Here is a 14,842-nt window from a genome sequence, read left to right on the forward strand (position 1 = left end):
TAAAACAGAAAGTTAATCTATTAATGCAATTAATGCGATAACAAAGGATGCAAAAACCTGGGGGTGTGAATTTTCCTGGCTCCTTATGGAAATCTTTCATGAACTATTGCAGAGGATACAAATGAGGAGAAGCCTCTGACCACAAAAGGATGTTGTAGGATGCCCTCTAATGGAAAAACAGCCGAAAATGTGGTTTTATCTTCCCTTGTGAAGGTGCCTGCCCTGGAATCCTGGAGTTTGTTTTGGAAGGGGAGCTCTTTGCTGGGATTTCAGCTCTGTTTGGTGGTTGTGGTGTTCTGGGGAGGGAGGTTTCCTACTGCTGTGGGATTCGGGGGCTGTTGGGCTCTTCAGCAGTTTGGAGATTTAATGAATGAGGTGAGAAAATGGGGATTTTGTGCTGCTCCCACCTAGTTTGGGGTTTCTGAAATTTGTGGGGTTAAACAACACGTCCTTGGTGGTCAGAACCCACGTGAGAGCAGTGTGAGCACAGAAAGCAGAGAGCTGGGCTGGAGTTCCACTGTCTAGAGCACTCAGGATTGCCTCACTTTTTAAAACAAAATACATTTGGGAGCCTTTTTTCCTATTTTTCCTTTCTGGCAGGGCTTTGGTGGTTTTTTGCTGCCCTTCAAAAAAAAAAAAAAAAAAGACCACAACGTAGCCAGCTAAAATACACAGAAAGGATGTGAAAAGGTGAAAAGAAGGAAAAGAAAGGGAAATGTCCTCTTTAGTAGTAGATTTTATAGCTGTGCCTTATAATTTTGTAACCAAAAAAGATATTTAATCATACTTCAGTTAAATGTTGTGAAATGCAGGAGGGAAATTGCCTCGAATTCTGGTCCTTTGTGTTTGCTGCTCCTTCCATGCAAAGAAAATCCTGGGGATTGGATTGTGTGACTCACATGTCTTCTCCCTGTGCAAGTTGAAAAATGAATTTGTAGCAATGAAATTCATTTTTCTGCTTTTTTTGTGTGTGAAAACCAAGCCCAGCTGTGCCAGTTTCAAGCTCCAGGGTGAGAGATGAAGCACCTGGTTGATCTCTCTCATCATCCTCCCTCTGGGGAAACACTTTCTTTGGGAATAGTCTGGAAGCTGGGTCATAAAATTCGGAAGCTGAGCCTGCTTTTCCCTTGTCTTTATCAGTCAGCCACGAGTGGAAGGTTCTGTTCATTTACAGATTTCCTTTGAGGATAGTGTTTTTAAAAATGCCCACTCACTCAGCACTTTTCCTTCCAGAATTTATAGGTGCAGAGCTCTGCCCCGATGTGATGGCAGCAAAACAGATGGGCCACGTGTAAATGGGAAGGTGAAACAATGATTTCTTTAAAAGGAGACAGGCAGGGGTAGATAACACAGCAATTCATGTGTGTTGTTCTTGCTGCTTTCCCTAAGCTCTGTTAGAGCCAAAAGTCTGATTTGAAAACGAGTCTGAGGCAAAGGAAAGCAAAGGCAGCAGTGCTGTCCCTGAGGACACTGGGAACCCGAGGCACTGCTGGGGTGGGGAGCACTGCCTGCCCTGAACATCCTCCCTTTAACTCTCCTGTGCTGGACAAGGCTCGGCTGTAAAACCCTTGGGACCACATTCCATGATCCTGCCCTACTGCTCTGACCTAGCTGGGAGAAGGTTCTTTTGTTTTCAAAAAAAACCCCAACCCAACAAGCCCAAGCCGTGCTCCATAAATAAATCATTCTTTTATCTTTGGGTGCTGCAGATGCAGTGCCAGCTCCAGGCAGCTCAGGGAATTTGGGGAGGGTGTGAATGCCAGTGTCCCACATCCAGATGTGCCCCCAGGAGCCAGCTCCAGGCTCTCCAGCTGGAGCTCTGGAATAGTTTCCAGCACGTGGATGGTGTCAAGGGCACCTCCACAGCAGGCAGGGGTCTGGGAGGGGCAGGGAGGTCAGTGAGCTCTGGCTGGAAAAGGCCACCCTCAGCTGGTGTAGCTCCATCTTTTATCCATGGGATCTCTCAATGCAAACGCAGATTGGGTGGATGGGATAACTTTGGGAAGATCAAAGGGAGCACTTTGGTGGTTGACTCATGTGGCAGAGTGTGTTTGTGCACTGCTCTGCGTGTGTCTGGGTATTGTGCACACAAATCTATCACACATCCCAGAGTCCCAGAAGGGTTTCTGTTGAAAGGGACCTCAAAGATCATCTCATTCCAACCCATGGCCATGGGCACCTTCCACTAAACCAGGAATTTGTGCTGTAGCCCCCTTGCTTCTCGAAATTTCCCAAAACTCCCGATTTTTAACATTATTTTTAAAGTTCCTGTGCTTCACATCCCTTTGAAACTCACTTTTTATCCATCATCCATGGCAAGGTTGGTCCCTTAAGGTCTTCACCTCAGGTCTGGCTGCAGAGATCAGAACTGGAACAGAATGAGGTCAGAGCACAGCAGATTCCTGGGGATGAGAGAAGCCTGGGAAATGGTTCTGTGCCCAATCTTTTTGTTCTTTTTGTCTCATTCTCTATTGTTTCCATTACCTGGAGCCTTGGCTTTGTGCTTGTCCCAAACTTCGCCCACTGCAGGAGAAATCCTGGGCACAAATCACTGAAATTAGAGGTGGTGGAGCAGGAACTTCCACAAGAGCTGTGGTGAGAGAGAAAAGGAAAATGCCAGTTTACATGGGCTGGTGTAAAAATGAGCTGGAAAAACCCTGCTGGAGTGTAACCCAGTGGGAAGAGTGCAGGAAAATGCTCTGTATTTATTATTAATTTATTGTGTCATGAGCATGTTCTGAAGAGGTTTAACCTGGATGTGTATGGCAGGGACTGGCACTTCCCAAGTGGAATATGAACATCCTGGTGCCAATATTCCTCTGGAACAGTCCTTTTGTTCTTCGTGGAGCTTCTTCTATATATAAATATCCTAAATATGGCATTGTTTTGTTCTTTATTTAACCACTGGGAACGAGGAGAGGGGGAAGAGGAGACGAGAGGGCTGTAACTTTAAGGAGCATCTGATTCATGAAATGAAATGGGGTTTGCAATTCCCAGAAATAGCTTGCAAGGCTTGTGAAACCACAGCTCCCCCCTGGATTCTCCCATCCTCTTTTTTCAGTGATTGAGATTTTTATTTATTTATTTATTTATTTGTTTCCTTTCAGCTAAACACATCTGGGTTTTTGAGTAAAACAGATCTTTTGTGCAGTGGCTCTGTGTGCCAGCATGGTTCCTGCAACAAGAAAATGTGTAACCACTGGCCAGCATCCAGGTGAGGCTCGGCCAACTGTGTGTGTGATTGTGGATTTCAAAGAGGAACACAGAGACTTTCCTCTCTTGGCCACAGAAGGTAAAGTTTAGAGAGGAAAAAATGCCAATAAAGAGGCCAGAACAGATTTGCTGCTCCAGCAGCATCCTGAGAGCGATGTCCCTGCACTCTGGGTGCCAGGTTTGACTCCTGGAATCTTGGAATTCCAGCCCGTCCCACGTTTTGTGGCTGTCTCAGAAACTCCCTCCTGCTGTTCAGTGATGGAAATGTTGAATGAGGACTGGACACAATTCCCAGGCGTTTTGGTGTGGGATCTTTTACAGTCCTGCTGTGTGCTGGTGCAACAGCTCGTTCCTACAGCCTGTGGGATCTGAGACACAAGCCTGAAGTGGGATATTCCATGCAGAGGCCAATATAAATATATTTGGGGGAAAAAAAGAAACCCCACATGGTGCAGGGTTGGAGCCTGAGTGGCTGATGCTGACACAAACCACGTTACGTCCTGCTGCATGACTTCATCCCAGGGAAAATAATACTCCCTCCGTCTGCCAGGGGCTCAGGCAGGTTATCTGCTGGGAGCATGCCAGGGCTGGAATGGGAATGTTTCCAGGGAGAGCTGGCCTTGTCCTCTCCACTGGGTCTTTGATCTGCTGCACACTTATCTCTTGTGCCACTGTCTCACCTTTTCCCTGGATTGTTCTGCTCTGGCACTGGGGACAATGAGGTGATTGCTGAGGGGTTGCTGAGGGACCAGCGTTCACAGGTTTTTGGGAGTCAAGTTCTTGGATTTTCCTGAGCAAGCAAAAAGAACTGAAAACCTCTGGGTAAATGTAATACTGAATTTAGGAAGTCACAGTTGTGTCTTGTATGAAATCAATTGGCTACAGAGCCTATTCCAGGGTGTTTTATCAACCTCAGGGTACTTAGGTAGCTAAATATACACCTTATCTGGGAATCCCAGGGTCCTGTGCCTCTTTACCTCCTCTTATCTCCCAGACATGTGGGAATCTGAGGCACAGTAAGATTTAAGGTGTGTTTGAGGGGCCTGAACTGGAGCTGGTGCAGCTGAAGGACCTCTGGACACCTGGTCTGGGGGAATCAGCCCAAACTATTGCAGGAGGGGCCTGAAACAAAATAGGGAATGGAATCACAGGGTGGGGTGGGTTGGAAAGGACCTAAAGTTCATCCATTCCCACCCCTGCCACGGGCAGGGACACCTCCCACTGTCCCAGGCTGCTCCCAGCCCCAATGTCCAGCCTGGCCTTGGGCACTGCCAGGGATCCAGGGGCAGCCACAGCTGCTCTGGGCACCCTGTGCCAGGGCCTGCCCACCCTCCCAGGGAACAATTCCTTCCCGACATCCAACTGTTCCTGTCTGCTGTGGCCCTGCATCACCCACTGCTTTTCATGTGAGCAGTGCTGCAAACAGCCACGTTCTTTGCCATGAAGGGGCCTGAACTGCATTTTGCTATGCTGTGGCAAGTCTACAGAAAAGAAATTGGCCTGGAGTTTGGTGAAAGATTGAGCTCAGAAAGTGCTTTTGACTTTTAAAAGGGTGTCTGATAAATATTTTTGCAGATTTCAGCTGAAGTGTTCCCTTATCTACGGGCAGTGCAAACAGAAACCCCTCCTGTGCGCACGTGGCACGGGGGGAAGGCCCAGCACAACGTGGAGCCGGAGCTGAATTATCTGAAAACAAATCAGTTACAGAGATGTCAATATTTTTTTAAGCAGGGAGGGAGAAGGGAGTGAGGTGCATTGGGACCTGGGGAGCTGGAGCTCCCCAATGCATTTCTGCAGCACAAAGGGAAGAAGACAGGGTGCTGCTGAAGAGCTGGCTTTGTTTTCCTTCTGTGCAGGAGCACCCATAGCAGCTCCACATGGGAATAAATGTTCAGTGTGGAAGGGACCCTGTGCAATGCTGCAGTCAGTATTTGAGGAGTTTGGGGCTTCTATTTCCACCAGGCTTTCACACACCCAGTTGCACTGTCAGTATTCCCGGGCCTGGCACGTGGGGTTTGTGGCCAGATCCCAGAGCCTGAGGGAGTTGAGAGCTGAGGATAAAACTGAAAGAGGCATTTATGCTGTCATTCTATCTTTATTGCCTTTATTTATATATCAATGACTTTATTTATATTCATATTTATATGTCCATCAAGACCTTACTGCCCTTTTAAACACTGGATCCAGGAAACTCTCAAATCCCTCACAGGATCCTGTTTATTCATTGGACTCAAGGATTTTTCCCAAGCTTTATAATTCTATGACTCCAAGGGGACTGATAAGTGAAGTACAGATATAGGATAAATTTTCCTTTCTCTAATTGAATATCCCAGTTATCAGTCTTTCCACAGCACTAAAGAAATCCTGGGATGACATAATTTGACCCTGAGTTACAGACTCTGTGCCCGCTTTCCTGATTTATTTAAAAAGGAGCAACATGAGGATCATTTTGAAGTTTTTGACAACAGAAAGGCAAAAAATAAATCAGGAAAGGCTGGAAAGTTGCATTACTTCTGCTGATCATTTCCTCCAGGCCGTTGTGTTCATGGAGATATTCTTCAACTGTTGTAAAAAATAATAAATATCATCGAGCCCAGTTGGCAGTCTGGGTCTGACTAATAATAAACCCAGTCTTGCGAGTTAAACCAAACAGTCTGACCTGCCAAATATTGTTCCCATTAATGCCTTAATGTCACCCAGAGGCCTTTTTCCCACTGCTCTCCCTGCAGAAGTTGTCTGGGTAGGAGTTCACCCCCCCAGGACAGGGGACCTGTGTTCCTGAGCTCCACGTTAAGGCTGCAGCTAAGCCTGCTTGGAAACAAAACTCTTGGATTCGATTAAACATTCTGAACTTCCAGACTTTGCTTTTATTCCCTGTTGAAACAAAGCTCAGGCCATCAGGCATTTGTCTCAGAAAATAAAAACTGCACAGCCCCTAACCCAGCAACACTTGAGGGGAGGAAGATGCTGGCTCTGCTTCAGAGCAGAGGCATAATCTGGTTTTCCCATATTTCATGTGGTCATTCCAGGTAACAGCTCTTTTGAAGCCAGCCCTAAAATCCCTTGTGGAGCTGCTAAAAGCTTGCAGCAGCACTTTGGGCCAAACCACTGGGTTTCTGTGAAGCATTCCAGCGTTCAGGAGGCGAGGTTTGCTCTTTAAGACAGTTTTAATCAAAAAAAAAATCTCATTTAGCTCTAATCAGAAGGACATTTTAAGTGGCTTAGTGGGATTTTTTTGAGCCTGAAGGCTGTGAGGAAAGATCTGACAATATTACAGTAACAATGGATTTCAGCCATCCTGGCCTGGGTCAGGTTTCAGTCCTGGCTGAGCAGAGCCTGGCTTTGTGCTGGTTGGGTTTGGAAGGACTTGACCTGAATGTGTGTCTTGTCCTCAAAGAGGACAAATGAAAAATGATGTTTTAGAGAGTTTCTAATTCATGTGGGATTAGACCTGGTTTTTCTTGTAATTCAGACAACACAGGATGTGAAAATTATTGATCTGTTGTTTTATTTGAGTGTAAATCCAACCCAGTTCCTTCTTCAGTGGCCTTTCACTGCAGAGTTGCTAAGACAGAGGTGGGGACTGTTGTTCTGGGGACAAGGATTGTATTTTCTAATGGAAAATTCACCTCAGTCCCAGGCTTTGGGAGCTTTCCATTCTGTTCAGGGGGTTTGCTGGCCTGCCTTAAGCAGTTATAAAACAAAGCACAACAAAAACCTAGAGGATTGGAAAGCAAGGTCCTTGATTTCCCTGCCCACCAGCTTGTGGTGGGATCACAGTCACTCCAAGGATTCAGTGCTGCAGGAGAACACATGGCTTGAGTTCCTCTGGTCCCCACTGCCTCTACTGCCCTGCATTTTACTCCTGGGAAGGGGTGGGAAGGGCTGTAGGTGGAGGAGGAAAGAAGGGAAATGATTCTCTAACCTGGGTGCTTGTGATGTAAAATGGTGCCTGGCTGTCATGAGTTCAGCATAACTGAGTCAGAACACTGGCAAATGAAATGGTGACTTAATCATGATATTCTGAAAGAAAAAATGGGGCATCTCTCACATGGAACAAGCGTGTTTCCAAGTCCTTGTTTTATTTCCAGCCCTGCAGCGTCTGGAGGCCGAATGCTGCTCCAGAACCTTCCTGGGCCGTGGAAGTGGGTGGGTGTAAGGGTGGAGTAAAGAACTACTCACACTTTTCAGAACCCACTTATAATATCTGAGGTCATCTCCAAGGTGCACGAGGCTCCCCTGTGCCACAAGGCCTTTCATTATGAGGAAAATCCTCTTTAAAGGCCTATAATGTTTCTGTGGTTGCAGTAAAATCTCTCACACAAGCCAGCAATAAAACCTCAGTGGGCAAATCTCAATCTCGGTCTCATTTTGTTCTTTTACTTCAGTGCCCAGTTGTTGCTGATATTCCTTAAACAGATCCTCTTCTGCTCTTTTGATTTTGTGTTGAGGGGGAACCAAGGAAAGGAGGAGCACTGAGGGATCTGCTGGAGATTCATCAGATCCAAAGCTCAGCTCTGGGCACAGCTTCAAGCAGGTTTTTGGTTTATCTGCCAGCCTTGCTACCAGTGGGCTGGAAAATGAATTAAGATGAAACATTTCAAACATTGCAGTAGTGAAAGCTCCGGTTGCTTGTGGTAGGAGTTATTCAGGAGAACAAAAAGTAGGAATCATGATAATAATTACAGTCTTGAAAGCACAGGGCACTGGGAGGGGGAGAGGCAGCGTCTGTGGCTCTGTGGGATGGATTTGTTTCCTGTCCTCGGCGTTCTTTCACCCACATGAAAAGTCATCTCCCTCTCGATGTAAATCCTTTCTTTCCCTGGGCAGTTTGGGATTCTCCTCCCCTTTCAGACAGACTCGGTGTCAAGCCTTTGCTTTTTGCCTGGTGAGACATCCCAGGCTGGGATCCAGAGCCAAGTGCTGGACCTCAGCTTGTCTCTGGAAATCTCTGTCCCAGCTGGGAGCTGGGCAGCTGCAGAGCTTCCTTCCCTCACAGGATCATGCAATGGTTGGGGTTGGAAGGGACCTTAAAGCTCATCCCATGGGCAGGGACACCTTCCACTGTCCCAGGCTGCTCCAGCCTGGCCTGGGGCACTGCCAGGGATCCAGGGGCAGCCACAGCTTCTCTGGGCACCCTGTGCCGGGTCCTCCCCATCCTCACAGGGAGGAATTCCTGCCCAATATCCCACTAAACCTATTCTTTTTCCATTTGAACCCATCCCAAGCTTGAGTTAAGGTTTTACTCCAGGCTTCTGCAGCCTTTAGGAGAACCAGTGTTGGGGCAAATGTTTATTCAGCCTAGTAAGAACACTAAAAGTAGGAATAAATCTGTATTGACCCAGGGGGCTTTCATGACTTCAACAGGGTGTAAAACCTTGGGAATGAGTTTTCCTACAAGGATAACTTTGCTGTTCAGCCAGCCTGTGTGCAGTTACTACTCACTCCCAGTCTGTGTAACTCCATCACAGAGTCCTGCAGTTCGAGGGAGAAGATTATAAGGTGTTACATTATTTATCCTGATAATTAAAACCACTCCTGACATTCCAGCTCTGGCTGTTCAAAGCAAGAACCCCGGGCCACCTCAAATACTGTAAAAGGAGTTAATCATCCATTTCTGAGTGTGTCAAGTTTATTGATCTTGTTAACAGGAAAACATGTGTGGTTACCTGGGTGAGGAAGGAAAGCACTTATCATCTGAGCTGGTATTTGGATGCTGTTACTGGTGCCTGAGCCCAGCAAAAATGAATCACAAATGTTACCCTGCCATAGTGCTCCAGCCAAATTTCTTGTGGCGGTGAATTTACTTTAAACAAATCATTTTCTCTCCATCCTGATTTTGCTCCAGATGAATGGGCACATTCTCTTGCCACAGTTCTGCCCAGCAATTAGCACCAAGAACACTTTGCAAGCCAGTCCCCTTTCAAGGGTCCCAGCTGGTTTAGAGATTTGGAGGGTTTAAAGTGAGAAGAGACCATTGCAGTCCCCACTGCTGTAGAACTTCTTCTGGGTGTGTTACGGCTCAGTTCTGGTGATTTTCAGTTAACTGGGGCACATCCTTGGAAAACAAAAAGTCTCATGTTGATTTTATCTGATTTCATCATGCTCCTGCTGTGTGAGGTCAGAATCCCCCTTTAGGATCCTAAACACACAACCACTGTTCCCTCGACAGCCCTGCTCTTGACTCTGCCACAGTGACCCTGAGAGGGCTCTTTTCCATAAACTCCTGGGAACTGCCCCCAGCTCTGTCACCACCTCAAATCCTGGATTGTTTGGGCTTCATTCCAGCCATTCCACTGGTTTGGCTTGGATGGTGTAAAGCAAACAGGAGTGGAGTGATTTGGGCTTTCCCAGGATGTGTGTGAGTACGGACAGCACAGGGTACCCTGCAGAGATCATGGAGAGGTTTCTTCTGCAGTTCTGGGATGGAAATTGCCTCAACCTGCCTGTGTTTAAAAGCTTTGGCTTCAGTAATTCCTCTCAAGTGGCTTCTTTAGCTACTTTTGGAACAGAAACTATTTTATTGCATTTAAATGATAAATAAATGTCTTTAACCCTGCATTATTGGTGACAGCTCCACCATTTCCATCTTGTGAGAAACAAATATGAATTACAGCAGAAACTCTTCATCTTGGACTTGAAAGCATCACAAAGGCTCTTTTGCACTGCTGGCAGCTCTGATAGTTTTGGAAATCTCCTTGTCTGACTTCTGCTCCTCATGGTAATTTTTCAGCATTTATTTAAAATTTGGTGGTGTCAGTTTTTCCTCCTCAATGGGTACAAAGCAGCCCAGGCACAAGTATCAAGTGAGGATTTGCCCTTCCAGGAATATCCCATCTTTTGGAGACTGGGAAGGAGCAAGAGATAATGAGAGAAAATTTTTATTCCAGCAATGCTAAATGTGAGGGAAGGATCTGGGGAGTGTTTGCTTTGCACTGGGAGCTGTTTGGGGCATCAGGAGCTGTTTCAGGGTCCGATCTCAGCTGTGTGGGGATAAACTGGAGGAACTCCATGGGTTTCAGCTCTGTATTTTCCATGAATAACATGGATTGTTACTCCATCCTTGGCATTTCAGACAAAACAGGCAATCGTGGTCTTGCCAAAATAAAGTTCCTTGGCTGGATCAAAGGAGCAGCGGGGTAGGAATATCAGAGTTTCCTTTGATTTTCAACTCCAAATGGCTTTGCTGCATGGATGGGGGCTGGGCCTGCCTTTTAAACCATGTTTGGCTTAATCCTCCTTGAATTTTTTATGCAGTTACAAAATACATGTTTTGTGTTACAAGACCACGATAAGAGTGAGTATTGATCTGAGCCAGCATCTCACCTACTCCGAGATAAAACCCAGCTTTTAAATCTGATCCAGCACAACTTCTCGAGTGTGCCAGGACAGATGTTGTTAAAACAAAGTTCTAGAAACAGGTCTGTTATCTTAAATAATATTTTTCTGGTTGGGGAATGCATTAATATCAGACATACCATGCACTGGAGCTTATCAATCCCAATTAATTTCAGATTTGCAGCTGAAATGTTGGTGGCACAGGTAGGAAGTCTGGCAGACTGGATGTTAACAGCACCCTGAATATAATTTGCATCAAAGCACCCCAAATAATCATGTGTAAAATGCCTTAAAAATTTGTGATCCGGTCCCAGTGGCACATTAACATAATTCCTTCTAATGCAAACCTCAAGGGGATTCCTATTCTCAGTTGCTGACACACTGGAATAATAAAACACAACTAAATAAAGCAATTGGGATCGTTTTATGTGTTGGGAAATACCAATAAATTCCATATCCTAAAACTTAGACAAGTCCAGAAAAATTTGTGCATTTTCAGCCACATGAATTTTAAAACGTGCTTGTTATGAGGGGTGAAAAGTGGGGTTTTTTCACCTTGAATACCAATTATTGGCTGTAAAAAGGCTGTGAAGGGACAGTGGTTTAGATGTTTTCTGCAAACTGCAAACAAACAATTAAAATTTGTAGAGTTTCAAACTGGTTGGCCTTGAAAAATTAGAAGTTTCCAACAAAAAAAAAAAAAAGGAAAAGAAAGAGAAAAAGGGGTTAGAATTTACTTAATAATTATTTTAATGCAGCTTCCAGAAAACAGGCAGGAAGGTGTGTTGGAACATATTCACTCTTAAAAGGAGGAAAAGGCAGTGACTGCTTGCTTTTTTTCCTAAAAACTGAAGTTTTGGGAGGGATTTGTCCCATTTTTTAGTAGAAAAATGCCATTTTTACACAGTTCTTTCCTCAAAGCATGATTACCAGAATTTAGGGCTGGGCATCCTTCTCAAGGCTGATCAAAATGTGCAAAATTGGGCTCTACATTTTGAATATTCCAGCCCTAGCTAATGAAATAGGAGTGGTTTGGTCCCAGGGTGGTTCCTGGAGTGTGGCTGCTTCACTCAGGTCTGTGCAGCCCCCGGAGAGAGGGAAAATGTTTTGAAGGAAAACAAACAGGTTCTCTCCCCGTGCCTTATCCCATTTCCATGAGGGCACGGAGGGACAGCTCTTCATTTCCACTGGAGCAGCTTTTCCCTGTGTTTGTTGTCTTAAGAGGAGTTTCTTATCTGCAGAAGGATCTTTTCCACAGGCCATTCCCAGTCTGATATCAGTGGTGACGCCCTTGAAAGCCCTGGCAATTCCCAGCTGAGGAATCCGTGTGTCTGGCAGGGGCTGGATTTATGATGGACCTGCAGTTTTTGTGAACTCCCAATGTTTTCACAGTTGTTAGGCTTGACCAACTAATTCAGTGAGAGCAGCTGCTTCAAGAGGGTTTGGATTTAGCCCCAGCCCAAGTTTGTGATGCTCCTAAACCCGACAATCCCAGGCTGCTGGGGAAAGCGCCGTGTTCCCGCCCGGGCCTAACTCCTAGGAAGGTTCTTGAGGAGAACATGCTGCATTTTGTTAAAGCACTCTGGAATTTCACAGAGCCATTGGATTATTTAGGTTGGAAAAGCTCTCTGAGATCGAGTCCAGCCATCCCCAGCACTGCCAAGGCCACCACTGGCCCCGAGAGCTGCATCCACAGGGATTTTAAATCCCCCCAGGGATGGGGACTCCACCACTGCCCCAATTCCAGTGCCTGATCGCCCTTTCCATGAAAAAACTTCCCAATATCCAACCTAAACCTCTGCTGGCACAACTTGAGGCCGTTTCCTCTCATCCTGTTCTCTGGGAGCAGAGCCCCACCCCCCCGGCTGCCCCCTCCTGTCAGGGAGATCTTTTTATCTGTGAAATAAAAAGAGAATTAAACCAGCCAATTTTGGTAAGTTCGAGCTTAGTGTTATTTTTGCAGCAATTGTGGACTCCCTTTATTGATGGGTGCAAATTTGTGGTCGAATAATAGCTGAAACAAGCTAACATTATAGGTATTATTTTTAATTAACTTGTGCTGAGGCATGTGTTTCACTTTTAATTCACGTGTCAGCTTTGTGAAGTCTGTTTCTCATCATGCTTAAGGTTAAAATATTAGGTCACCAGAAGAAAGAACTATTTGAGGCACATAAGACAAATTAAATGTTAGGAGGAAGGAGAGGGGAGGGAGGAGCAGAAATAAAGCTGTGACTCCAGAAAATAAGGGAAAGCAGGAAGGAGTTAGGGAGAGATAAAATGAGCTGCAGAAAGCCTGAAACTCATTTTGTGGGATTCAGTATTCCAGGTTTTTCTATCAGGTTGGGAGAGTTCAAAGCTGTATTTGCAGTGGCCTGACACCCAGGAAGGAGTGGGATGTTGCTTTCTGGAAAAACTGCCTCCCAGGCAAAGAAAATCTGCAATAGTTTTATCAGGGAATAAACCTGGTAATTGGTGGAGAATGGGAAGGTTGGATGTTCTTTCATAGGAGAGAAAGAAAAAAAATAAAGCTTAGGATGGAAAAATAGCTTGAAAATAAAGATAATTTCCCATGTGATTTATTAATGCCATAAAAAAACCACCATTTGCTTCACACTGAATGATTCCATTTTTGATGTTCTCATGTATAAACGTGTGGTGTTCCCTCAGTATTCCAGAGGAGGTGACAATCCTCTTGCCAAGGTAAGAGTGTGTCACAAGGAGCAAGCAATTCCAAAACTTTCTTTTGCTTGAGCATTCCCAGTCTCAGCCAGGAATAAGCACTTGGGAGACACAGGAATCACTGCAAATTTTAAAATGTTCCTTTTCCCTTAGAAAAAAAAAAAAAAAAAAAGGACCCCTGACGTTAAAGAGATTTAATATGAGGCAAACAGAAAACTGTTCCTTAAAACCTTGTTGTTGTTCCCATCCTCTTCCCACTGGGGTACAAAGCACCCTCGTGGTGCTGTTTCTCAATCCAGTGCTGCAGGGAGCAGGGAGGACAGGAAAATATTTGGGAATAAAGCTCTTACTGTGCAGATTGAGCCATTGGAAAGGTGGCTCAACCTTGGCTGTATTTCTTTCATATATATAAATGAATTTATTTTTAAAAATATGTCCCAGAAGTTCACTTTCCTGTATGTTATGAGGGGGAGGAAATCCGTGAAGAAGATGCACAGTGCCATCCACAATTTATTTAATTCCTCAAAGAAACCTGAGCAACCTCTGTACCTTCCTGTGACTAAAAAATGAAAAATTCCATATTTTGGGGGGGTTTTTCCCTGACTAGAGACTGACTCCAATCTCCAGCATGTCCTTGGTGATGGGATTTATCTGTGCATCTCCTGGCAGACACAGAGAGGCAGAAGGATGTGTTGTGCTCCCGTTCCTACGTGGAAAAACATTGGAAAAACACTTCATGCAGCACCAAGCAAATGTGGAGAGCTTTTCCCTATGGAGAAGAGTCTCCAGGGAATTTCAGCTTCCCAGTACAACAGGTCCCTGAACACTTTTTGTGCCTGTGAAAGCCATGAGATGTTTGAGGCAGGAGCTCCATGGGATCTGGGGGTGGATGGGAATTGTACAGAGCTGGGAATAGGGCTGATGGAGATACATGCACCAGGCTGGAATAAACTCGGAGGGCACTCATAAAATGTGTGTTTCAGGAGGGATTTGTCCCATTTCTGAGTAGAAAACTGCCATTTTTACACAGTTCTTTCCTCAAAGCAGGATTTTCAGAATTTGGGGCTGGGCATCCTTCTCAAATCTAACCAAAATGTGCAAAATTCAGCCCTAGATTCTGAATATTCCCTCCCAGCTAGGAGGGATTTGGACAAAAAATACTGAGGGATGTGGCCAAGCTCTTAAAGGAAGTCTCTTCCCTTTGCTGGTCTTGGTGCCCAGTGCCCGGTGTGTAGGACACGGATGTGGATGGGATGTGCTCCAGCCCCATCCGTCCCCTCCCAAGGCCCCTCAGACCAACAGCCAGGGGGTCTGGGATCACTCAGGGCAGAGCAGCTGCAGATTTATGGGGTGGAGCTGATGAGCCTTCCATCCAAACCTCCTTATCTGGAGCTTGATTCCCGATGAGAGGTGGATAAGGGTGGGTGAGACCCCTGCGGCTCCGGGAGGCAATCCAGCAGGAGGGAGGGGATTTTCTGGGCAGCACAAAGCTCTGAGAGAGGAGGCAGCGTTGAGCACGTGTAATCTTATCCCTCTTGACTGCTCTTCAAAAACATTTCACGTTTTTTCCCCCTCTGCATTTCGAAACTTGGCCGAGCCGACCTTCCAAACG

General features: G+C 45.7%; 1 protein-coding gene across 2 annotated transcripts in view; it reads left to right on the top strand.

The window, feature by feature from the left end:
• ROR1 (receptor tyrosine kinase like orphan receptor 1) overlaps positions 1 to 14,842 on the top strand; it is a 147,620-nt gene that overhangs the window by 114,087 nt on the left and 18,691 nt on the right. The gene's annotated exons all lie outside the window — the stretch shown is intronic.

This window comes from Aphelocoma coerulescens, chromosome 8 (assembly GCF_041296385.1).
Source record: "Aphelocoma coerulescens isolate FSJ_1873_10779 chromosome 8, UR_Acoe_1.0, whole genome shotgun sequence".
NCBI classification, from domain to species: domain Eukaryota; kingdom Metazoa; phylum Chordata; class Aves; order Passeriformes; family Corvidae; genus Aphelocoma; species Aphelocoma coerulescens.